Source organism: Pleurodeles waltl, chromosome 7, assembly GCF_031143425.1.
Source record: "Pleurodeles waltl isolate 20211129_DDA chromosome 7, aPleWal1.hap1.20221129, whole genome shotgun sequence".
In the NCBI taxonomy this organism is placed as follows: domain Eukaryota; kingdom Metazoa; phylum Chordata; class Amphibia; order Caudata; family Salamandridae; genus Pleurodeles; species Pleurodeles waltl.
Genome location: NC_090446.1, coordinates 852,115,566 through 852,141,224, shown reverse-complemented (window position 1 = coordinate 852,141,224; position 25,659 = coordinate 852,115,566).

The following is a 25,659-nucleotide window of genomic DNA, read 5'->3' as shown; positions in this document are numbered from 1 at the left end:
TGTCATCCCATGTTCTTGGATGCTGTCCCACTCCGTTGACCCTGTCGACAGTTCTCCGCCATAGCTATATCTTCATTGCAATGGAAGTCGGCTGTACCTGTGATCCGAATAGCTGTGGCTCAACCCGGATGATTTCCTCCACCATGACCCTGAGCTCCTCCTCAGAAAACCTGGGGAGTCTTTGAGGTGCCATGATGTGGTGTGGGTGAATTGTGAGGTGCTGTCTGTTGTGATGTGTGAGGGGATGTGTTATTGTGTGTTGTTTGAGGTGTGTGGATGTTGTTTAAGTGATGGTGTTGTGTGTCTGTGGATGGTGGTGTTGTGTTAGGTAGTCTCTCTCTCTGGCCTTCTTTCAGAATTTTGGTTGTAAGTGTTTTTGGGTGATGTGGGTGTGTGCTTTATATTGGATTGGGTGTGTGGGTGTGGTGTGTGTATGTGTGTCAGGTGTGTGTATTTTGAATTGTCCAATGTGGTTGTGTTTTGTAAATGTGTGTGTATTTTGAGCGCGGCGGTGTGTACCACCAATGGATTACCGCGGTTGAAAGACCACTGCGTTGATTCGTGGGTCATGATACTGTGGGCGTATTCCTGTTGGCGTGACGTGTAGGTTTTGGGATCACCAGTTTATCACTGACCTTTGGTGTGGCGGACTTGTGTGGGTGTCTGTATTGTGGCGGATTCCGAGCTGTGAGTCGTAATGCCTGTAGCAGAATTCCGCTGCTGCAATGGTATGTTGGCGGTCTTATGCACGGTGGAAAGCGGGATTTACTGCCAGGGTTGTAATGAGGGCCTGAATCTTTAGAAAACAGTGAGAATGCTGTTATTTCACAAAAGTACCTGGGTAGCTTTAAAATAAAGCCATACGGGCAAGTGTGCGTCGAAAAAGGCCAGCGATGTGTCGATTTCTCACTCACAAGCAAAACCGTGCATCGTTCCTCCTCTGGTCGGGTCGGTGTGCGTTGTTTCTTCTTTCCCACAGGAGAGCGATGCATCGATCCGGGCAGACCCCAAGGCCCAGGCAGGCTTTGCATTCATTTTCCATGCCCAGCGATGTTGTGTTGAAAATCCGGTCACACGGTATCACAAAACCACGCTGCGTGGGGTTTGCATCATTATCAGCCTCCATTACCGGGTGTCGCGCATCATCTCTCCGGCTGCATTGTGTCGATCTTCCAGCTGCGATGCAGGTGGAGTATTGATTTCAACCACAAAGCAGGCGGCGCGTTGTTCTTCAGCCGTGTCACAGAAGGTGCATCGAACATTTCCCTGCATGGTGTTTGTGCATGGATTTTCAGTTCTTGTCTGCCAACTTGACCTTCCAAGGGCCCAGAAACTAGATAGGGCACCACTTAGCAGGGCAGGAGTCTCAGTAAAGAGTCCAGGTGCTGGCAGAGGAAGTCTTTGATTGCCCTGACATTTCAACAACAGGAGGCAAGCTCAATTCAAGCCTTTGGAGATTCTTCTCAAGCAGGAATGTTATGTTATGTTATGCAATTTGTAAAGCGCATGGCTACCCTGAGGCTTCCCAGCGCTAGCGGGCCAGGTCAAAGATCAAAACTAACATAAATAACAGTCAGTTCTAAAACAGCCCAGTTTTAAGTTCCTTACGGAAGCTGTATTCCTGGCTTATGAGCTGGAATCTATTAGGAAGGGAATTCCACAGCTTGGCGAACAGATAGGCCATCGTGGCACCACCCCATCTAACTTTTTAAAATCTAGGTAGGGAGTCCAAAGCTGAGGAGGAATGGATAACAAAGTCCACTCTTTGTCCTCTTTCACAGGCAGAAGCAGCAACTGCAGGATAGCCCAACAAAGCACAGTCACGGGCAGGGGCAGCACTTCCCCTCAGCTCTTCAACTTTTCTCCTTGGCAGAGATTCCTCTTGATTCCAGAAGTGATCTAATTTTCAGGGGTTTTGGGTGCTCTTCTTATACCCCTTTCTGCTTTTGAAGTAGGCCTACTTCAAAGAGAAGTCTCTGTTGTTTTCAAGATCTTGCCTTGCCCAGGCCAGGCCCCAGACACACACCAGGGGGTTGGAGACTGCATTGTGTCAGGGCAGACACAGCCCTTTCAGGTGTAAGTGACCACTCCTACCCTCCCTCCCAGAACAGATGGCTCATCAGGATATGCAGGCTACACCCCAGCTCCATTTGTGTCACTGTCTAAAGAGAGGTGCAAACATCCCAACTGTCAAACTGACCCAGACAGGGAATCCTCACACAGGCAGAGTCAAAGAATGGTTTAAGCAAGAAAATGCCTACTTTCTAAAAGTGGCATTTCAAAACACAACCTAAAAACCAACTTCGCTAAAAGATGTATTTTTAAATTGTGAGCTCAGAGACCCTAAACTCCATATTTCTATCTGCTCCCAAAGGGAATCTGCACTTGAATAATATTTAAAGACAGCCCCCATGTTAACCTATGAGAGAGATAGGCCTTGCAACAGTGAAAAACGAATTTGGCAGTATTTCACTGTTAGGACATGTAAAACACAGACGTGCATGTCCCACCTTTAACTTATACTGCACCCTGCCCATAGGGATACCTAGGGCCTACCTTAGGGTGTCTTTCATGTATAGAAAGGAAGGTTTAGGCCTGGCAAGTGGGTACACTTGCCAAGAAGCATTGGCAGTTTAAAACTGTACACACAGACACTGCAGTGGCAGGTCTGAGCCATGTTTACAGGACTACTTATGTGGGTGGCACAACCAGTGCTGCAGGCACACTAGTAGCATTTGATTTACAGACCATGGGCACCTCTAGTGCACATCACTAGAGACTTACTAGCAAATAAAATATGCCCATCATGGAAAGCCAATCAATAATACAATTTACACGGAGAGCATATGCACTTTAGCACTGGTTTGTAGTAGTAAAGTGCCTAGACTCCTAAAGCCAAGAAAAAAGGGTCAGAAAAATTAGGAGGAAGGAGGCAAAAAGATTGGGGATGTCTCTGCAAAAAGGGACAAGTCCAACAGTACCCAAGTAGGAATTCTGTGCCTGCCACTGCTGCATGACTTCCTTGTGGGTGTCCCTTTGCAGCTTTGGATTTCCCCCAACATGGTGATAACTTTGCCTATCATGCTTGGGAACTTTGGTAGGCTTCGAAGACTTGGGAGATGGTTTCTTGGTCAGTAGTGTCCCTTTGAGGCTCCATCCTCTGGACTACAGCATACCTCCCACACACCCTGCCCCACATGCCTGTGCTCCTGGCACAGTGTGCCCACTCCCAGTAGTGGCAGGTCCATGATTGTCATGCAGTGGTGAGGTGAGACTTAGGCACATGTACTGTGGGGCACACAATGGATGTAACAGTCCTTGGAACACAGGTTGGGGGGGCAATGGTTGCCTGTGATGTAGATGCAGCAGGCCTGGGAGGAGTTGATGTGGGCAGTTTAAGGCTGACAGTTGTTGACTGACCAGGTATCCAAGATGGGCCAGGTTCTTTGTCAGTCTCCAGAAATCCAGGTGTGTTGTCCTCACTGGGGCCTTCCTCCAGAAGGGTAGTGACAGTCTCTGGTATCCTCTCCATGGTGAGAATGGCAAGGTTACCTGTGGAGGGAGTGAAACACAGAGTTCAGGTTAAAATGGGTGTATTGTAGCAGTTGTTTGAGATGCATACAGTGCCTTAACATGATCCCCAGCAATGACATTGACAACTGCTGCACTATGTAACTTGGTACAACATGAAACTCTGTAACTTCAATACCATACACCATGTTTTATGCTGGTAAACTATGTTGGTAGTGATTTTACTACTGATGGCATCTGATATTGTCTGAAAATTGTCGTGACTGTTCACCTCTGTTACCTAGGGAACTGTCTGGCATGATAGCTTGCACAAATAAGAGTTGTACAATGCACATTGGTGTCCTTCTAGGATCACAGAATATGAGTTTACAATGGACATTGACCTGTATCTGGATGTACTGCATATGCATCCACTCAGCCATTTGACTTTCCAAACCAGGTGACCATATTTCTATCTTGGGATATTTGATCTTTGGCCATCACATATGGGCACTCAGCTATAGCTGTGTTTTGCTTGTGATGTTAGTGTGAGTGAGCCATTGTATTGCTGTCATTGCCATGTACTGTTCCACATTAGTACAATCCGGATGGGTTAGATTGGATGTTGGTTTAGTATTCATGACAAGTGATATTTGATGCAGTTTACTGGTGTTGCAAATGTTGGGATATTAGATTCTGGGAGTTGTAGTCCTATAATTAGCCAATACTTCATGAGCCATTTCCAAGGGCTGTGGGGCTAGATGAGTTTAGTGGACATGTGTCATGCCGGGGAAGTGTATTAGGTGATTAGGAGAGAGTTGTAGTGAGTGACGTGCAAATTGTGGTGGGTACAGGTGGCGAGGAAGCATGCAGGCCAAGACAATTGTGTGACATGAATGTTGTTGGTACTTACCTGACTCCACTTCCCCAGGTATTCCTGTCAGGCCCTCAGGATGCAGGATGTTCAAGACCTTCTCCTCCCAGGATGTGAACAGAGGGGGAAGAGGTAGGGGCCCACCCCCAGTCTTCAGCACGGCTAGCTGGTGCCTGGGTGCCATGGATCGTACCTTCCCCCGAAGGTCATTCCACCTCTTCCTGAGGTCCTTCCTTGTGTGTAGGTAACAGCCTACAGAATTGACCCTGTCGACTATCCTTTGCCACAACTCCATTTTACCGGCAATAGATGTTTGTTGGACTTGTGCTCTGAACAGGTGTGGCTCTACCCTTACAATTTCACCCACCATGATCCTCAGTTGAGACTACCCTGGTTCGCACCGCCAATGGTTTTCAGCTATGGAAGAACCGCTGTCATGATTTGTGAACTGAAATCTGATGGGAGGATTTTTGTCAGGCTAGCAGTGCTGGTGTTGGGAACGCCTCTTTTCTGTCCTCCATTGTCCTGGCGGTTTCATAAATTTGGCTTTGTTTTGGCGGACTTCATAGTGTGACTCATAGTACGGTGGTCAGATTGCTGCCAACATGGCGCTCTTTAGGTGGCCGCCACTGTGGCGGTCTTGCCACAAGACCACAAAACTCGTAATGAGGCCCAATGTGTGCATGCTGGTAACAGTACTGGGAATGGCCATCTTGGTTTGGGCTCATTTTCAGCACTCAAGCACATCACTGCAGTGATGTGCACACCATGTTACAGAGCCTATATTCAGTAGAACATCGACATGTGGTATCTCAGGAGTTTATTGATGGTGACACGCACACCTATTGTTTGAAATCAAGCATATGCATATTACCTCAGGGAGATGGTTGACAGGGACACACACACCTACTATTCACAGATGACTAGTTCCCTTATTGTGTCCTCTGTTTTTTTTGGTGAAATCATGCCCTAAGGTAACTAGAACTCAGGCCCCCACAATGCACAGTTTTTTAATCAAAAGTTTTACTGCAATTATTACATGAATGTTATCAAAGATGTCATGAGTGCCGTAATTTGTGGGGTAATTAGCAGTGCATGGCGAGGGCGTGAGTTTAGTTACCTTAGGGCACGAGTTATAGGGCCAGATGTAGCAAAGGTTTTTACCCATTCTGTGTCTATGGGAAAAAAGTGTTTGTACATATGGCCCAGGGGACCGTAACCACCACAGATCACTCAACAATATGTATGCAGGCAGGTATGCTGGGCCTGCTCATGCTCATGCCCTGGGGAGGTGGGACCTGCTAAAAATAATATGTATGGGCCTGCCCATGACCTGGGGACCGCCACCTACCCAGTGCAAAAGATCTTGAAGGAATGCAGAAGGACCCGCCCCACCCTCCTGCAGCCCCAGTGAATGCCACCTCTCTGGGGCAGTTCAAACCATGTATGGGGGTCCTTGCACCCCCCCTGCACCCAGGGGTCTGCCACCTCCCCAGGGCTGAAATAAAATAATGAAGGGAGTCTGTCTCAGATCACCAGCCCCAGGGACCACCACCTCCCTGGGGGAAAATTACATGGTGGAGGGGGCTGTTTGCTTTTGCTAGGTGGGTGTTGACAGGTCGTACCAAGCAAAAGCAAACATAACTACGCTTTCTGCAGGCGGAAGCTGTCAAGCAGCTCCTGTTTGCAGAGTTTTCATCTGTTTCCCTACATGCTAATATGTGTGAATGTAAGCAGATGAAAAGATTGCTCCAGCAAGCAGGGAGCTCCTATTTAAAGCAGCTCCCTGTTTGAGGGAACAATGCAAGCTCCTGCAAGACGTGGAGAGCCAGCTAGGACTGCGGGGTCCTTGAGGCTCCCCATGTGGTCCTGAGAAAGAGAGAGAGAGTGATTTCAATGTTATAGTTATGTATTGATACTGCAGGGGAAAGAGTCACCTGTGGCTTATTAATTAAGGTCTCAGACCCCTACAACAATGGTTCACTGTTCAAGTCTACACGTGTCAGTGATCATCTCCCTCCTTTAATTCCTTTTCAACTAGAAATATTTTGGGTGCATATTGAAAGGTGCTCTCACTCTTTTTACTTGGCAAATACATTTTATTTTTCAATTTGTCCGGAAATAGTTCATTCAAGTATATCATTCATCAAAGCCTAAAAAACCTCTTGCTCCCTCTCTCTCTCTTGCTTTCTCTTTTTCTTGTTCTTTCTCCCTATTAATTTCATTCAATCTATTTCTTGAATTCTCTCTCTGTCTCTCATTCTCTACCTTTCTCTCTCTCTCTCTCTCTCTCTCTCTCTCTCTCTCTATCATCCCATAATGGGAAGTCATAGGGGGGTTGGGTGCAGGCCCAGGCTGTGGCACAGGGTACAAGGTTGGGTGGTTATCCGGGCCTGGCCACGGATCATGAATGCAGGCCAGGCCCTGGGGAAAACCCTCCGTGTGCATGGCCAAAGGCCATCTGTTTCTTGAATTCTCTCTTTGTCTCTCATTCTCTCTCTCTCTCTCTCTTGCTCTCTCTTTTCCATTCCATAATGGGAAGTTATAGGAGTTTGGCTGCAGGTAACGGCTGTGGCACACAGTACAGATCAGGGTGTTTATAGGAGCCTGGCAACGGGGCATGAATACAGGCCAGGCCATGCGGAAAAACCTCGGCACGCACGACCAAAGCAATGCGTGGCCCAGGGTTGGGTGGTTATAGGGGCTTGGTCACATTGTTTGGCCATGGAAAGTCACTGAAAAAGACAAAGGCTACAGGGAAGTTATAGTTAGGCTCTGAATTTACTCACACTAAACCATAAAATGTCAGCAGTTATGGCTAGAGTTACTTCAAGTAACTTTACCTCGTGCGCTAAGGTAACTATAACTCGCGCCCTAACCATGCACTCCTAATTAGCCCAGTATTACAGCACTCATGAAAAATTATATAACGTCATTAAAATATAAACTAAGCATTAGCAGTCAAAATATTGAAGAAAAACTCTGCATGGTGTGGGTTATAGTTTCCTTAGGGCACTATTTGTAGTTACTTCAAATAACTCTAACTGTAACTGCTGAAGTTTTTATGTGAGTAAATTCAGAACTTAGCTATAACGTCCCTGTAACCGTTTTTTTTTTTTTTTTAAGTGAATATATTTATATAATATATAAATATATGTATATATATATATATATATAAATATATATATATATATATATATATATATATAAATATATATATATATATATATATATATATTTTTTTTTTTTTTTTTTTTTTTTTGGGAAGTGCTCCTCTACGCCTCCACACGGTCAAAAGAAAAAGGCAGCGTAGCAAATCAGTTCCTACAAACTGTTTATTTCAGTTCCTCCAAAAGTGTAAATAGTGTAAACCCGGCACTGCATTTCAGCAGGAGCCTTCCACTGGCCATAGACTAACTGGGGTGCAGTGTCTTTCAAAGGGACACTTTCCAATCCCCACCAACTCCATTAAAAAACTAGACTGCTAACGGCTTTTTCCAAAAATACTCCCTCACCCTCCACCATCATGTTAAGGTACTTAAGCAAGGGAGTGACTCATATGCAAGTCACTTCGTATTATGTTTCTATGGCTTCATGGTAAAGTACACAACTTGTGAACATAAGCCTCTTCCATCAATCATATAGACCCTTGATCAGTCATATATGACAATAAGTTTATCCTGCTGTCCATTCACTGCATCAGAATTTTTACTTACTGACAGGCTCATCTGTAGTGACCAAACATAGCCTCTCTTCATAATACCATGATACAATTCATTAATCAGGCTTTCAGGATCTTGGTCATACCACAGTATCTTATACAGTCCCCACTCAATCATACACATAACATGATCATATATTTTTACTGTTAGTAGAAGTTTAAGATGAGTGTCATAATGTTGATATTACACCTACTACATTCACCTGGGTAATGTGCTATATGCATAGTCTTACCACATTTTATTCCCTGTAGGAAAAAGAATATTGCAATTGTTTTTGTCCATCTCAATAAAGTGCTAAAAACTATGCCATATACAAATATAATATTGCACTGTCATATCCCTAATACATAATATTGCAAAATGCCCATCTGTTTTTTTACTGCAAATAGAACGTTAACACAATTGTTGGAAAATTGATGTTATTCCTGGTACAAATCACTAATCAGGCTCTCTACATCTGGGTCATATCACAGTATCTTATACAGTGCCCACTCGATCATACACATAATATGCCCTTATGTTTTCATTGTGATTAGAACTTTAAGACAATTGCCGTAATGTTGATATTACACCTATTACATTTACCTGGGTAAAGTGCTATATGCATAGTCTTCTGCTGTTTAAATCACTGTAAGGTACATGATATTGCAACTGTTTTTATCTCAATAAAGTGCTAAATGAAGTGCCACATGTGTATATAATATTGCAATGGTCTGTCTTTTATACATAATATTGCAACTGTTATTATCATCTTAGTCAGGTGTTGAATAAAGTATCACATGCATGCATAAAATTGTACTGTTAAATTGTTTTTTATAAAGGGCTGTGTGCCAGAAACACATCCTTTGTACAATGAACCCCTAAGGACCCCAAGAATAACATGAATTCTACTTCTGCCCGAGAGCCAGATATCATAGAAATGGATTAAGTTGTCCATTCCTCTGATATAACCATGGTTACTTTTCATGCAATGGTGCCATAGGAACACCACTCTCAGCAGAGAGTCGCAGTAAAATGAAGTAAACAAATCCATTTGTTGGAAAGTGGATTAATGGTAAGGGCAGGTAAGTACCTACACTTAGCAATAGGCCACTAACCCCCATTAAGGTCCAGTTAGGTCTCAATAAATTAAACCCAGCTCAACCCTTGGTAGCTTGGCAGTGAGGGGGTAATTTAGGAGACAAGTGTGCAAAGCATTTAAAAATTGCAAACCAGTAAATAAGTGAAACAGTAAATGCAATAAAAATCCAATACCAATTTATGAAAAATAGAATATATTTTTATCTTTAATATGACACCAAAATGATTAAAATCGGTTAAGAGGAAATGGAGATATGAATTTTTAAAGAATTAATGTGTTTCCATCGCACAGAAGCAACTAGCTCTGAAAGGGTTAAAAAAAAGGTCACACTGGAAAGGGACAAAGTCAAGAGTTGAGGCACCCATGAGGTAACACTGTCACACTTACTTTCAGAAGTGTTTTTTTTTTTGATTCAGGAAAGTGGTTCACAGCAGCAGCCACGGGTTTAGAGGCTCTGGTTTGCATTTTGGGATCTGCGACTACAACTCCCACAATGCACCTCTTCAACCTATGGAGTTCCTCCAAACACCTCCAAACGTCTGGATCTTCCTCCAGAGGTCTTTTTTGGGTACTTGAAGTGTCCATATCTAGATCCAAGGTTTCAGAAGCTCTGAGTTGCTCCTTGGGAGTTGGGACTACAATTCCCAGAATGCACCTGGTCAGAATCCTCAAATGGCCAGGGGACTCTGGGCAGCTCCTTTGCACCTGTAGCAAACAGGGAGTCCCTTCTTGAAGCAGTAAAAGACATGCAAAGCCCTTTAAGTGATGAAGCCCAAGTGTGTAGCAGGTGCAGTCTTTCAGAGTGTAGTGTCCAGATGCAGGTCAGGGGTCCAGCAGGGCAGTCCTTCTTCTTCTTTGTCTTGTTCCTTGTAGGGAACTGAGGTTTGGATGCAGCTCTGCCATATTTATCCTTGGTCCTGGGTGGAATGTAGGGGGGTCCTGGGTATGCAATCACAGGCAGACTCATTCCCCCTTTGAAGACCACTTCCTGGGAAGTGTGGCAAAAATCATTCCCAGGGAGCAACATTATTCAAAAATCCAACATGGCTGAAAGTGATTTTGGAGGTTAGATCTGGCTGAGCCCACCCACTGGTGTGGCTAAAAATCCTAAACCCACCCCTCTCCTGCCCTCTTATCAAGAGGGCACCTAATTGTCTGGGATTGCAGGATGTGAGAGAGGTGCTGAGATGCTCCAAATGTCCTTCCCTGCCTTTGAAGACCAGTTTGGCCACTCTGCCCCCATCCTTCTTCACCATCTGCTGAGGCAGATCTCCTCCCCCAGACACATCCTTTGTGTTCAGCCCAGGCCACTTCACACCTGATCAGAGGCTGGCCAATCAGAGATGGGCACTACAGAGCTGACGTTGGCAACTTTCAGGTAGAGTTTTAAAACTTGTTAAATGAACTAGTTATATTAAATCCAACAATTGTAATTTGTTGATTTATTGTAACAATTAATTTGATACAAAACTCAAGGTATCTGGCACCTAAGGGGACTTTGGGCCAGATGTATGAAGCTCCCGGTTTGCATTTCTTAACTAGCGAATTTTAAGAAATCGCTATTTAACAAATGCAAAATGGGATGTAAAAAATTGCAGTAATAGAGATTTCTTAAAATTCGCAATCGCAATTTGTGAGTTGCAAATACCGAATCACAAAAAATAGCGAATCAGTATTTGCAAATCGCAAATTGTGAAAACGGCAGCCTGGAACAGCCTGATGACATCACAACCAGGAAGTGAGTCAGTCCATGCTGTTTCCAAAAGCCCCACCCACAGGAGCAGGCAGAGAGACCCAGCCAAGCACCAGGGAGGCAGTCTTGAGAGCCAGCCAGGACCAAACACAATAATGGCTACTGATGGGAATGTGAAGGAGAAAGGAGATAGGAAGCGCAAACTCGAATTCAGTGAGCAGGAATTGGAGTTGCTCACGAGGAGGTGGTCAGGAACCACAACAAACTATTTGGAAAACACTCACTACAGGTACTTGAAAGTGAAAAGGGAAAACTGTGGTCAGACATCCAGACCAAAATATGTGCAGTGGGTGTTGCGCAGTGCTCCGTCGAGGAGATACCCAAGCGATGGTACGACTTGCGTTCACATGCCAAAGAGAGGGTAGCAAGCAGGCTAAAGGAGGCAAGGAGCACCAGAGGAGGACCATCCACCCAGATACCGTCTACACCAATGGAAGACATGGTGGAGTCCACACTGCTTCCTGAAGCTGTCAGTGGTGTCACTGACATTGATACCTCAGGCACAGCTAGCACCAGCAAAGGTAAGGGCAGTAATGATGTGTTTCCCCATATGTGCACGTACAAATGGCCCTTAGAAAACAGCTATGGCACTATGCAGTGTGATAAGTAGTCCATGCCACATCTTACATACAACACAGCAATGCATTATGGGAGTGGTAGTCCACACCCCTAAAGTGCAACAACCACATAAATAGCAAGATAGTCTAAAACCAAACACATACACGACACAAAAGACTCTCAGAGATACTATGCCAGGGTAAATTGAATCTTATTATGCAACTGTGTTATTATATGTCCAAGAATGACATGCTGCACATTGTTGTTGCAGATGTCCCTGACACAGCAGAAGGTGAAAATGTGGGGTATAGTGAAAGTCAGCCACAGTCCGACTCAAACACCAGTGAGTCCTTCATACAGCACCAACTAGACGCAGGGCAAGAGTGCTACCCCTCCGTGAGTATAATCTGGACTCTGATGAAATGCTGGAGCGTCAGTCCACTCCCTTCAGAAGGTGTCCCGAATAAGGCAGACAGTGCACAGAGGAAGGTGATGGCTCATCACTGTTTGGTGGCCTTGAGGCTTCCATGCTGAAAGTGCAGTGCCTGCAATGGAAACACATGAGGTCAATGCACAGGCAGTTGGTATCAATTGATCATAACATGGGAGCAATGCACAGGCAGTTTGAGTCTCACAATAACAACATGGGATCAATGCACAAGCAGTTGGAGTCTCTCAATGAAAACATGGGATCAATGCACAAGCAGTTGGAGTCTCTCAATGAAAACATGTGCAAGCTGCATGAGGGATAGCAAACAGCAGCTGAACATGCAAAGGAGATGACAAATGCCATTAGGGAACTCTGCACTGTGATGCAGCAGGAGCATGTCAGCCACCGTAGGCGCCATCACCAATTGATGGGCAGGTTGGATGGGTTCTGCAGATCTGTCAACCGGCTCACTACCACAACTGCTTTGCTATCACGACATGCTGTGGGCATGCAAGTGGAGATGGCACATTGCAGTCGGGACGCTGCACAAGGATTGGTGCCAATCCCCAATGTTTGCAGACAACACAGAGTGCTACAAACAGCGAACTGGGTGGTGGGGATAGTGAGGAGCTCTCTAGCCTCAGCAGTCTCACAGCCCCTTTGATGGATCCTAGGTGTTGCAGTACCAGACACAGTACTGTCTTTGAACCCGCAACAAGAGGTGCCACAGAGACCACTGAGCACTCAAGTGGAGTGCGTGGACGTAAGAAGTAATGTTGAGAGGTACAGGGGACTTGCATATCATGTAGCAATGCAGAGATACTGTGATGCTAATAGTGTGACACTGTAACGCGCACCTGTTTGTATATAGTGCTTACCTATGTCCTAGTCACACATATATTACCTGAAGTCAAGGCAATAAAGATGCTACCTACAGAAATACATAAATGTTGGCATGGTGTTGTCATTACTTACATCAAAAATAGTTGCGCGTGATCGCAGCACGTCTTTGTCTGCCCTCTGCTGCACTGCTTCTGTCTGCAGGCTGAAGGGGAGGCAAGGTATCATCATCCTCATCTGAATCAGGCTCTGTGGGTTCTACTGGCCCTCATTGTTGCGATGTTGTGCAACATAGCACATATAGCCACGATTTTGCAGGTGTTTTCGGGGCTGCATGGCAGTGCACCACCACTCTTGTGCAGGCATCTGAAACAGCTCTTCAGCAGGCCGAAGGTCCTCTCTTCAACGCTGCGTGTCATCCTGTGTGCTGCATTATACCTCCTTTCGCTTGGCGTGGCAGGGTTCATATAGGATATAAGTATGAACTACTGCACTGCATATGCACTGTCTCCTAGAATGACAGGAGAGTAAAATGAGTATTTGTTATCTGTGACATCACATATACATAAAGGCGACATTGTCAACTATTACATTACCAAGTAGGTATCCATCGCCAAACTCCCCAGCAAGTAGTCTTGTGTGTATTCCACTGTGCCTGAACATGTAGTGTTACCTGGGTATCTGGCCACAAGATCCGTAATAACTTTGGAGGCATTGCTTATGACTTGTATGTTCATGGAATGTGTACTCTTTCTGTTCCAATAAACATACTCTGTGGCCGATGGTGGACAGATAGCTACATGTGTCCCATCGATGCAGCCAATGGCGTGGGAAATGGGCAGTCTGGTAAAAGTTGTATTTGGTTTGTAGCAACCCAACTGATCCTCTCCCTCACCAAGGACCCCCTCACCACCAATTCCAACCTCCACGAAGGAATGAAGGCCATCGCCGAATCAATGAGGAACAGCAAACTGAAGTTGAAATCAGATAAGATGGAGGTCCTCATCCTTGGCACCAACCCCTCAGCCTGGGATCACTCCTGGTGGTCGAACTCTCTGGGAGCAGCCCCGACACCCACGACCACGCACGCAACCTGGGCGTCATCCTCCACTCAACACTCTCCATGACCAAGCAAGTCAGCGCCGTCTCCTCATCCTTCTTCAACACCCTCCGCATGCTCCGCAAGATCTACAGATGGATCCCCACAGATACAAGAAGAACAGTCACCCAAGCCCTTGTCAGCAGCAAACTTGACTATGGAAATGCCCTCTACACAGGAGCCCCGGCCAAACTTCTCAAATGACTGCAACGTATACAAAACGCCTCCGCACGCCTGATCCTCGATGCCCCCTGCTACAGCCACATCACTCCCCATCTGAGAGACCTACACTGGCTCCCTGTCAACAAAAAGATAACCTTCAAGCTCCTCACCCATGCACACAAGACGCTCCACAACACCGGTCCAGCCTACCTCAACAGACGACTCACCTTCTACACCCCGTCCTGCCAACTCCGCTCAGTCGACCTCGCTCTCACCACCGTCCCCTGCATCCGAAGAGTGACTACCGGAGGCAGATCCTTCTCCCACCTCGCTGCCAAGACCTGGAACACCCTTCCTTTCCCCCTACAACAGACCGAAGACCTGCTGACTTTCAGGAAGCGCCTCAAAACCTGGCTATTTGAGCAGTAGCAGAACCCCCCTTCCACTAAGCGCCTTGAGACACTTACGGGTGGGTAGTGCGCTCTACAAATACTCTGATTGATTGATTGAGAGCAATTCCTGTGGGGTGTTGGGGAATCTTATGTGCTGATGGATTTTGCTAAGCATGGCATTGACGAATGCATTGAAGAAGCGTGAAAGCGTGAAAGCGCACTCTGTGAGATACCTCCAGCTGCTGCTATGATCCCTTGATAGCTCCCGGAGGCTAAGAGGTGCAGGGGGCATAATACCTGTACATGGGTGGGTATGCTATTGGTCCTGTGTGTGTTTCACTACAGTAGGAGTTGTAGATCAGCTATCAGGTCAAGTATCATGGCGGAGTTTAACCTTTACTTAACATATATCTCCTCCTCTGTCTGGTCAAAAGGGTAATGTGTACTCTGAAAATGTGCTCCTGTCTCCTCCTCTCCCTCTCGTCAAGCCTGCCAGGATACTCATCCTCCTCGCCATGACGTAGAATGCAGTCATTGTGGAAAACAGGCATTTTGGGCCTCTTTATATAGGTTGCACCTGTTTACCACCTGATTTCAATTTGTGGTAAATTGCACCTGCAAATAGGCATTCTGCGAATATTTGCAACTTGCGATTTGTTGATGCATTGTATTGCGATACGGAATTTGCAATTCACATTCTGAGATTCACAAATTCACGTCGCTATTTGCGAATCGCAGAATGCAAATCTAAAATGAATGTCGCTATTTGCGAATCACAGAATGCGAACAGCAAATTCACGTCACAGATGCAAGGAATTGCAATTTTTGTGATTCCTTAAATTTTACCTGCGAATGCCTTTCATACATTGTGAAAGGCAATTTTGCATTCGCAAATGGTGGAATTTACCGATTCGCACCGTTTACGAATGCAAAATCCTTTGATACATCTGGCCCTTTGTTAGTTAAAATAAAGTCTCCCCATTTTAGTCACTAGAGTGAGGGAAAAATAAATTTGGCTATTTTACCACACCAGGGCTTATGAAACAATTTGTATAAGGTCCCTGCTTATAGTTACATGGCACCCAAACCTAGCGGCACATAGGGCACACCTTAGGGGGGACTTATATGTAGAAATAAGGTCGTTTAAGACTACGGAAGTACTTTTGATTCCAAAGTCGAATTTGCATATATCTTGAGCTTAAAACCTGCCAGCACGGCAGAACTGCCTCTACAATTGCAACGGACACCTCACATGCCCCACCATATACTAGGGACTTATGGGTAGCTTGACATAGCCAATTATAATTCGTCTAATTTGTATACTCTTTTAACACAGAGCACAGGCCCTGGGACTGGTTAGCAGTATGCAGGGCACCATCAGGGTCAGGAAAACACCAGCAAAAAGTGAAAAATAGGGGCATAAAGTTAGGGGGCCACTGCATTTAGCTCTGTTTTCTCACACCATTAATTACTATAAAGTACATAGTACAGTCACTCTGTGAATCACTATATGTGTGAGTGTACAGGATACATATTCGTTCCTTGATACAGAAAGATAAACACTACGGAACTGGAATGGGTTTTCTATGTAAAGGTGCACATAATGGGATGTCTCTGATGTGCAAAGAACAAGAGTGAACATACAGAGCATAATTTTGTTACACATGATAATACATTTCTAAAATTGATGTATATCTAGAAGTACTTTCTGAAGAGAGTGTTATCCAGCACTCTATTCCTCCGTACATTTCTAACCAATGTCCATACCTATGTTTCTGGCTAAAAGCCATTTAACTTAATTTTCACCAAGATGAACCTAAAAGGCTATCTGTATGAATATGCAATCTGTGTATTCAATCCTAAAGGGACTGGCGTTTTAAAGAGCACAATATCAATTATCTCTGAAAGTGCAAAGTGCAAAAATAAACAAAGGCAACATGATTCCTTTCCCAGATGATTGTGCAACATAAAACCTGATCTGTATCTTAAGGTGCTAAAACGAAGGTCTTTTCCCATGCCGACTTCTCCCTAACATGTCTTGTCGAAGTTTCTACACATTTCTTTAAAAAAACATCCTACTGAATTTTCTCAATGGGGACCCTACTTACTATTAATTTCAGACACCTGACAAGATGTACATCTTATCCTAAGCATTGGAATTTCACCTACATGTTTGTCCATAAACTGGTAAATACTAGAAAGGAAATGACACCCAACCCAATGTCCAGACCATGATAACAGCTATAGATGGACATGTGAGTCAGCATCTGTATTCATTCCCCATGGCATCTATGTACACATTAGGATAATCCACTTTGATTCCAATCTTCTGAGGGTCACTTCTTGATTACTCCCTCTTGGTCCCTTCATAACATGTTTTATACCATAATACCAAAACTCTGACTTGATGCCATTGTGATTTTTCCAAATATGTTTGGACATTGACTATGTGAAGTCCTTGTTTGAAACAGCATGAAGATGTTGCAGGATGCGTAGTTTCAAACTGTTGACAGTACTCTCCACATACCTGCTCCCACACCCAAACTCAAGCACATTAACTATGTGTTGTTTCACAATTTATGTATTCCTTGATCTCCATTGCCTTTCCCTGGCAAAGTTCAAAAGTTGGTTTATTCAGGCCAAACTAGCAATCTTTGCATTTCAGGCATCGCCAAACTCCCTTCTGTTTTTCGTTGTCAGCTAGTTTGAACTATCAATCATACTGTTCATCATAATGCTCTTGGTCAAACAATCACCCAATGAGGCTGTGTTCTTATACATTGTCTTCGAATAGTCAGGCAATGTTTTCCTTAAGGTGTTGTTTATTCTAAGCAGTTTCGATTCTCGTTTAAAACTTCTTTAATTCCATACCTTGAAGCATTAAAATCCATAATGTACCTGATTTCATTCCATTCTTCCTTGATTCTCAAAGTTGCCTTTTTTGGCATCAACAAATCCTCTCTTTTTCTTTTCTTGGTTTTTATTAATGCATTATTCAATACTGATTTTGGTAGCCTCTGTGAGTAAATCAGTTATGCATGTCCTTGGCTTGTAGTTCAAATTCACTATCCTCAGAGCAGTTACACCTTGCTTTGAGGGAGTCTCCATAGAGTACACTCCACTTGCATATCCGAAGATGCCCACTGTTTGTATGTAATATGCTGTTGGGGCTTGTCGGCTTTCTGTGACTCCTAGGGCAAATTTTCCCATACTGTATATAAATTTGTTTATCCAGATAATTTATTTCAGTTGTATTAATTTCATGGGTAATCTTTTATTTCTGTGGATTATCATTCATTGTTTTAATAACATTCTCAAAATCACTCTTATTTCTTTCCAACATTAAAAGCAAATCATGTATGGACCACACCCATGAACTCTCTTGCGTCAAGATTTTTTAATTTTGTTAATTTCACATTGTGTCTTCCTCCCGCCACCCCTTTGTTAGGTTTGCGTATGTTGGGGCGAAGAATGTGGCCATTGCAGTTCTTTCTTTTGTACATATTAGCTGCTGTCAAAATGGAATATGTTGTGAGTCAAGCAGAAATGCAACATTTCCATTAGCATCTCATTATGGTCCATCAAACTAATGGATCTTGATCTCAGGAAGTACCCAAATGCATTCAGTCCATCTGTGTGTTCTATCGTTCCCATGAGGTAATTCTCTTTCTATGAAATGCCACTAATAATGTCCAAAAAATCCATAGAGTCGGAGATATGACAGAAGGTTTGGTACATAGGGATACAGAAAGATACTCAGAAACCTAGAAGTGTTTTCTAAAAGTGCACCTTTCAGCATATATATATATATATATATATATATATATATATATATATATATATATATATTTATATACCAACACACTCTTAGGATTCCAAGAGAACCAGGACACCGCCGTATAAAAATTCTCTAATTTATTTGACAAGAAAGCAAAACAACTCCAACGCGTTTCAACATTACGCCTTGTTCACGGATAGAGCACCCATTTCCTTTCTCATTTAAATAAACTCATAAATTAATATAGAAAGAGGACTGATAAAGAAAGTTAATTAGAGACTTCAAGGATTATCAGTCAGGTCGTATTTTAACCTTTCATCGTAAATATGACCACATCTACAAAGATGAGGTGTCTGAAGTGAACTTGAAGAATGTGGATTTGACAACTTCCTCCACAGAGGAACATGTGGAGAGTGACATCTCGGATGGCAATTTGTCGGATGTATTGGATACCGGATACGGTACTAACCAAAGGTTTGGTGCTTGAAAAAGGAATTGAGAGATCCAATTTTTTTAAACAATTTCGACTTTTAAATCAGGGTCGGACAGATCAATACAAGGACTCTCAATCCCAGAGGGGCAGGGGTGGTGGACCCAGAGGAAGAAGAAGAGGAACAGACAGGCAATGATTAGGAGATGGAGAAGGAAACACAAGACTAGTAGGAGTGGTGACTTGTGCTCGAAAGTAAACACCATGAATGTTATTAATCTATCCAGTAGAATGTTATTAGATGTAGAGAAGAGTATCCTGGCCTTAGGCTTATCATTCTGTCCTACAGGCTGTTTTCATTATGTGCAAACCAGGATAGATACATTTAAATTTGTTCACATATTGAAATTTAAAAAATGGTACAAAAGTAAATATAAGACTAATAGACAGGTGGAAGTAGAAGCATGCAAATATAGTAATCTCTGCATTTCGGATATTGAAACTCTACACACACTTACAGATTTGCATGATGGGACAACTGCACATGAAGACCCGATACTGAATTTGGAAGGGTGTGGTATTGCTTTGGATGACGCATGTCACAGTAAATTTAAACCTAAGTCCACTTTTTTAACCAATGATTCATTACGATGCTATTGATGTTTTTGAACGTGAGGTTATCAAACATTTGAAAAAGATGAGATACGAGGGGAAAGACAGTACAAAGAATCTAACAGGAACCCAATGGAAAGCTCTTCAGGATCTGAAAAAAGATTGTACTATTGTTATTCGACAGTCAGACAAGGGGGGCAATGTAGTGGTGCAGGATGTTAGCAAATATGTGGCTGAAGGATTAAGGCAATTGAGTTCAAGTGAATGTTATAAACAGGTCCATTAAGAGGATGTTAAATCAATGAATGACAAGTACTATGGTATGTTGATTGACTGGAGGGAAAAGGACCTACTAGAATGTGAGGAATTTTTGTTTCTCAAATGTGACTATCCTAGGATTTCGATACTATACCTTCTACCCAAGATCCATAAAGATAGCAGCAATCCGCCAGGCAGGCCTATACTATCTGCCATGGGCTCCCTTCTAGACAACACGTCCAAGTACATTGATTATTTTCTACGTCCATTTGTAGAGACACTACCATCTTATTTGAAGGACACTACACACTTTTTCAAAATCATTGAGGGAATCCAGTGGGAGAATGATTACCTCCTCTTAACACTGGACGTTATGAGTCGGTATACCTCTATAAATCACGATCTAGGGATCAATGCTAGGAAACACTTCCTAAGGGCTAGGTCCTTATCACTACTCTTTCATTCAGAGATGTGTGTGACATGATGAATTTTTGCCTTAGAAATAATCTATTTATCTTTGACAACAAGCTGTACAGACAGCTACAGGGTACAGCTATGGGTACCTGTTTCGCCCCAAGCTATGCAAATTTGTCCATGGGCTGGTGGGAGGAACAGGTATCAGAGTCCATGATTGAATTTGACAGACATGTGATTTTGTGGTGCTGTTTCATTGACGACATCTTTGTAATCTGGAAAGGGAATGAGATGTCAGCAATGCAGTTTATACAGAAATTAAATATGAATGAGTACAATTTGAGATTCACAGAGCACATACATTCTAGTCATGTGGAATTTCTGGATGTAGAGGTTACAGCAAGTAAGGAGGGCCTAATCCCAAAGCTACATAGAAAAGTGACAACGGGTAACAGCCTATTGGATGCTCGTAGTGCACATCCTATGAGTTTGATTCGAAGCATCCCCTATGGTGAGCTATTGAGAGCTCGGAGAAATTGTGACAATGAGATTGATTTTCAACAAGAATGTGATAGGATGTGTGAGAGATTCAAGGAGAGGGGCAATGGAGTAAGGATTATTGAACAAGCTAGAAGGAAAGCGGAGAAGTTGAGTAGGGATGACTTATTATATTGTGTTGACAAGGATGAGAGAAATAAAGATGACAAAGTCAGATTTGTGACAACTTTCAGCAATCAAGCATATAAAGTACGGAATATTCTAAGCAGGAGTTGGCATATTTTGCAGACTGACGCAGTGCTCAGTCAATGTATCTATGATAGACCTCAGATAACATTCAAGAAAAGTAAATCATTAAGGGATGATTTGGGTCATAATGATACATCACGTGAGGGAGTGATCAGGGACAATCGAGGCAGCGGCTTTTCGTGCTGTATGAAGTGTAAAACATGCAGAACTAGTAGGAGCTGCAAAAAGCTGAAGATACCGGGGAGAGATCAGGACTTTGTCATTAAAGGTAGTTACGACTGTGGGACAACATATTGTGTTTATTGTCTAATATGTATATGCGAGAAACTATATGTAGGGAGCACAATCCACAGTGCAAAAAAACGAGTGTTAGAACACAGACGTGCAATCAAGAACAATGACAAAAGCTATCCAGTAGTGAGACACTTTGCCAAAGAACATGATGGTAATGAGAATGTCCTAAGGTTTGTAGTGATTGACCAGGTTGTAAACCATAAACGGGGTGGTATCAGAGAAAAAACATTGAGAACTATGGAGTCATGTTATATTGTAAATTTTGAGACACTAGACCCGATAGGGCTGAACTCCAGTGTGGAGTTGAGTACACATTTGGGATAAAAATGTAGAAGTATACGAATAATTATGAGTTTCTCTTCACAAGCAGAGGTGTAATTTTGGTTGAATTGTACTTTTTATGTATATTTTCTTTTTCAGTTTTTTGTTTATTTGTGATGAGGACTGGATCAGGGTTTACAAAGATACGAAAGGTCGTAAATACCTTGAGAAAACTTTAGGAGGCAGAGCAGCAAAGCTAAGCAATTTAGCCCACTTGGGCGATACAATGTTTTCTTAACACTTCTTATTACTATGTGATTATAATGGATTATATTGCAGATGATGAATTAGAGATCAATAGAATTATTGTTTACACATGATATTTTGGGGAAAAGAAGTGAGAAGGAAAGATAGCTACACAACAATGCTGCATTTATTACTTGTATTGTTTACATTGAATGGATGTTAAAAGATGGCTGCCAATGGTACGATTTCTCCTGTATCAGTCCTCTTTCTATATTAATTGATGAGTTTATTTAAATGAGAAAGGAAATGGGTACTCTTTCCGTGAACAAGGCGTAATGCCGAAACGCGTTGGAGTTGTTTTGCTTTGTTGTCAAAAAAATTAGAGAATTTTTGTACGGAGGCGTCCTGGTTCTCTTGGAATCCTAACAGTGTGTTGGTTTATATTGGGCAACTCGGAGCCCGACCAGGACCGCTGTGTTGTAGTGGCCGCACTCCGAGGTAAAACTTGTGGAGTATAAATATATATTTATATATATATATATATATATATATATATATATATATATATACATACCACTGGCGTTTGACAGAAGAAATTTTCAAAACTAGTATGCCACTCACTTCAGGTGCCGTCTTTAAAGTTTTGATTTGATTCATCAAACTGGGGCTGAGAAAAAGGGGTGGGTCCCTAAACGCATTTTCCAGATCACGACCCGAACCGCCGGACGGAATAACACCAAATTTGGCAGAAAGAGCCCTTTTTGTTATATGATGCAAATCTGTTCAGTAGTTTTCCAGTTGTTAGAAATGGGGTTGGCAGTCAGGTTACCCCCTGTCCAAGTAAATACCCTCACTCTAGTCAGACTAAAAGAGAATCACCCTCAGCTAACCCCTGCTTACCCCCTTAGTTGCTTGGCACGAGCAGTAGGCTTAACCTCAGAGTGCTAGGTGTAAAGTATTTGTAGCAACACCAAAATAGAGAATATTTATCTAAACAAAACAAGAACAAAATGACAAAAATCCACAACACACAAGTCAAGTTATCAATTAAAAAGCAAAAAGAGGCTTCATGTAGTTTTAAACGCACACTAACATTGTTAGCGTGAAAATATACCTTGGGTGTGTCAAAAATAACCCGGCTCAGGGAAGTGTGCGTCAAAAAGGGCTTGTGATGCATCGATTTCACTCACAAGTGAGACCTTGTGTCGTTTCTCCTTTCGTCGGGTCGGGGTGCGTTGTTTCTTCCCTCTGCAGGAAAGCGATGCGTCGATCTGTTCATCACTCTTGGGTCCAGGCAAGCCTTGCGTTGTTTTTACATGCCCAGCGGTGATTGTGTCGGAAATCCAGCCGCACGATGATCCGAAAACCACGCAGTGTGGGTTGCGATCTCACCAGCCACCGTCTCCGATGCTGTGCATCGTTTCTCCAGCCCCGGGCATCGATCTTTGTGTTGCGCTGCAGACGAATGTCGATTTTCAGCCACAAAGCTGGCGGCGCATCGATTTTCCAGTCGCAGATCGGAGTCACGTTGATCTTTTCCCCGCACACCTTTCTGTGCGTGGATTTCTTCCTCTTAGGCTGCTAGCTTCTTCTTTCAGGGTCCCAGGAACTGGATGGGCACCACTTGGCAGAGTAGGAGTCTCTCCAGAGACTCCAGGTGCTGACAGGGGGAAGTCTTTGCTGTCCCTGAGACTTCAAACAACAGGAGGCAAGCTTTGAATCAAGCCCTTGGAGATCTTCACAAGATGGAAGGCACACAAAGTCCTCTTGCTCTGACAGAATCAGCAACTGCAGGATAGCTCCACAAAGCACAGTCACACTCAGGGCAGCTCTTCTTAATCAGCTCTTCAGCTCTTCTCCAGGCAGAGGTTCCTCTTGGTTTCCAGAAGTGTTCTAAAGTCTGTGGTTTTGGGTGCCCTTCTTATACCCATTTTCTCCTTTGAAGGAGGCCTACTTCAAAGTAAACTCTCTCTTGATTGTGAAATCCTGCTTTGCCCAGGCCATGCCCCAGACACTCACCAGGGGGTTGGAGACCGCAATGTGTGAGGGCAGGCACAGCCCTTTCAGGTATGAGTGATCACTCCTCCCCTCCCCCCAGCACAGATGGCTCATCAGGAAATGCAGACTACACCCCAGCTCCCTTTGTGTCACTGTCTAGTGAGAGGTGTAACCAGCACAACTGTCAAACTGACCCAGACAGGGAATCCACAAACAGGCAGAGTCACAGAAATGGTATAAGCAAGAAATTGCTCACTTTTTAAAAGTGGCATTTTCAAACACACAATCTTAAAATCAACTTTACTAAAAGATGTATTTTTAAATTGTGAGCTCAGAGACCCCAAACTCCACATGTCTATCCGCTCCCAAAGGGAATCTACACGTTAATCAGATTTAAAGTTAGCCCCCATGTTAACCTATAAGAGGGACAGGCCTTGCAACAGTTAAAAAAACAAATTTAGCAATATTTCACTGTCAGGAAATATAAGACACATTACTATATGTCCTACCTTAACCATACACTGCACCCTGCCCTTGGGGCTATCTAGGGCTTACCTTAGAGGTGCCTTGCATGTAAGAAAAGGGAAGGTTTAGGCCTGGCAAGTGGGTACACTTGCCAAGTCGAATTTACAGTTAAAACTGCACACACAGACACTGCAATGGCAGGTCTGAGACATGATAACAGAGCTACTTATGTGGGTGGCACAACCAGTGCTGCAGGCCCACTAGTAGCATTTGATTTACAGGCCCTGGGCACCTCTAGTGCACTGTACTAGGGACTTACTTATAAATCAAATATGCCAATTATGTACAAGCCAATGACATACACATTTTGTAAAGGATCACTTGCACTTTAGCACTAGTTAGCAGTGGTAAAGTGCCCAGAGTAACAAAAACAGCAAAATCAGAGTCCAGCACACATCAACAACCTGGGAAACAGAGGCAAAAAGTTAAGGGAGACCGGCCCAAGGATGAAAAATCTAACACCAGTTAGTAAAGGAAAAGGAATTGTGTATATCTAGGAATGCAGATCCACACACCAAAGCATGGCCTTGTTTGGCTGGCCGCAACCTGAGAGAAAAGTTACAGTCACCATTTTATTTAGCAGTTTTGAATGGAGTTAAAAACTAAAACTGTAAAAGTGACGTAAGGCGTCAGGTTTGAGGTATCTGCATGGCCGTGCCATGCATAGTGAATCAACAAACTTATTGATGAGAAACTGTGAATGGCTGGGCTAAGTTATAGCTACCTTAGCACACAAGTTACTTGAAATAACTGTAACAGCTTAATTTCTATGGTTTTGTGTGTGTAAATTCTAAACCTAACTATAAAGTCCCTGTGACCTTTGTTTTTTAATGACTATATACATATATATATATATATATACATAGATATATTTTCTCACCAAAAATAATTCATCGCACTCCGGGAAGTTCCTTTTCCAGCTTTTAATTGTTTCATGAACAGTGCTTCCACCACCTAACACGTTTCGATATAATATTTTGTGGTGAAACTAGTATGGCAATGAATATAGAGGGAGTGAATCAAAAAGAGAAGACTTCTACTTTGAAACAAACCTCTTGGCAACTGGAGAAATAACTTAAAAAAGAGATTACAAAGAGTTGGGAAATTATAACATTGGAAAAATCTATTGAAATAGGATGGATACCAACAGGATTGAGAATTTTTACTCTACCAAACCAAGCAGATACCAAACTTGCAATGTTACAAGAATGGGGAGAAAATAGTATGCAATGTTCCAAAAACATGATTTTAATCATCATAAAATATGCCAAATTAAGTTTTGAAGAAATTTTAAAACAGATCATGGAAATGGAAGAACAAATAAAAAAATTGGGAGAAGTAGAAGAAGGAAAGAAATTAAGACAACAAATTGAAATTAGCCTTGAGAAATATAAGAGAGAGGTAGAAGAAAGAAAGCAGAGGAAGTTTGTAAGGGATGAACAAGATTACTCAAATGGTACATTTCTGACATTTGCAAGACGATTTGACAATCTAAAAAAACAGTATGCTTCAGGAAAACTGTCAACAATTACGGCATCTTTTGAATCAGCAAGTTAGTCAGATGTGGAAACCTCCAAAAAAGATCAACCGAGTACATTGAATATGGAAAAATCTTCTTTTTTAGAGGATTTGCAACTACTATATATCAACCAATGGACCCCAAGATACAGAGACC